The sequence below is a fragment of the Nylanderia fulva genome, unplaced genomic scaffold (genome assembly GCF_048542155.1).
Source record: "Nylanderia fulva isolate GAGA-0341 unplaced genomic scaffold, ASM4854215v1 Scaffold1971, whole genome shotgun sequence".
Lineage (NCBI taxonomy): Eukaryota > Metazoa > Arthropoda > Insecta > Hymenoptera > Formicidae > Nylanderia > Nylanderia fulva.
In genome coordinates, this window is record NW_028190240.1 from 1 (window position 1) to 1,895 (window position 1,895).

At 55.8% G+C, this 1,895-nt stretch overlaps 1 non-coding gene across 1 annotated transcript; it reads left to right on the top strand.

Moving 5' to 3' along the window:
• The first annotated feature begins 333 nt into the window (after positions 1–333).
• Positions 334–487, top strand: LOC146723455 (5.8S ribosomal RNA). Its single transcript, XR_014924547.1, has one exon. It is a non-coding gene; the product is annotated as a 5.8S ribosomal RNA (ribosomal RNA).
• Positions 488–1,895: the final 1,408 nt, after the last annotated feature.

Sequence of the window (1,895 nt, forward strand, 5' to 3'; positions counted from 1 at the left end):
CCATATATTATTATCAATATATATAACACAGAGAAGGGATCGATGATATTTCGACCAATCTGTAAACCCTGTGTCGGTCCGACGGTTTCTTCAAAGAGCTTCCGCCCCGGCTCTCCCGTTGCGGGAGAGACGCTCCGAACGAGAAACACAACTCTATCTTTGTGCCGTAGCCTTCCCTGGCGGGAGGCGGCGGTCCGCGCGCGTCCTCGGACGCGCGCGGACAGGCTGATCGAAAGCCACCACGATTATTCTCTCTCTCTCGTCCGAGAGAAGAGACCACGATGGTTGAACGAGAAGCGCGTTTCTTCGCGAACGCCAAAAATTTCGAACGATTACCCTGAACGGTGGATCACTTGGCTCGTGGTCGATGAAGAACGCAGCTAATTGCGCGTCAACTTGTGAACTGCAGGACACATGAACATCGACATTTCGAACGCACATTGCGGTCCACGGATACAATTCCCGGACCACGCCTGGCTGAGGGTCGTTTTAGTACCCCTAAACTGCTTGCGCCCGAAAGCGCGCACGGCCACGACGCGGGCGACCAGAGAATGGCGCGCGCGTCGCCTGTGCCCTGTGCAACGCTTACAATGGGCGTACGAGCGATCGTTGGACGTTCGCCCGAGGTGTCTGTGCCGCGCCGACCGGCCCGCGGTGCAAATCCTGGCGTCGTCTGAAATGACACACCGAAATAATAATAATGGAGGAGAAGCGCACAAGCGTGTAAAACGTTGGCGAACGCGCGCCCAGAGAATGCTGCGCGAATTAAGAGGGGAGCGTGTTTGTGTATCCAAGTCGTGTGTGTACGCGAGAGCCGAGGAGAAATGGGATGAGAGTAAGAGCGCGCGCAAAGGGAGCAACAAACGGCCAAAAAAAGGGTCAGGACGGTGAATGGCACCGCTTTCCCTAGAGCGGCGCGTGCGTCGTTGTCTCCCGAAAGTAGGTAGCGCTTGTCTCACCGTCTCTCCTCTCCGTACATCACACAGACTGACCGGACTGCTCTCGCACTCTGTGCCGCGTCTCTCGGTGCGATAGCGCTCGCGCGTCTTATGCCGAGGCGCCCTTGCCCGCACACATAACGGTATTACGGAGAAATATACGGCGCGTCGTCGTCCGGCGGAGAGAGCATTCGTAATCCTTTACCTCTTTACGGAGAAGGGTTTTGAATCGCGAGCCGACCGCGTGTCCGAGTCCACGAAATTTTGTTAAAGCGAAAAAAGGGGACCGGCGCGCCGCGTCGTGTACTCGTCGAATCGATTCCGCCCGAATTTCGTATATAAAAGAGAAGGGAGAGCCGAGAATCTCGAACCCCGCATATATCGTCTCCATTACCACCAACGAGTGTGTGTGCGGTTAGCGCCCCGGCGATTTGCCTTCTCGCGTATTTCGTGTGCTGCCGCTGCTGCTCTCTCGTTCGACGCTCTCTCTCTCTTCCCTCTTATAATATATATTATAGGGGGAGAGACGACGATGAGCGACGCGGAGGAGGCAAACGGCTACGAAAACTCACTATGCGACGACCTCAGAGCAGGCGAGATTACCCGCTGAATTTAAGCATATTATTAAGCGGAGGAAAGAAACTAACCAGGATTTCCTTAGTAGCGGCGAGCGAACAGGAAAGAGCCCCCACCGAATCCCCCCGGGTTTCCCCGCAGGGAAATGTGGGGTTTTGGGAGGATCCGCTTATCCCGAGGTGCCGCGTCGGTCCAAGTCCATCTTTAATGGGGCCCCCTTACCCGTAGAGGGTGCCGGCCGTAGCGACCGGTGCCCCCGGGGGAAACCTCCTTAGAGTCGGGTTGCTTGAAGTGCAGCTCTAAGTGGGTGGTAAACTCCCTCTAAAGGGTAAATACGACCACGAGACCGATAGCGAAAAGACCGTAGGGGAAAGTTTGAAA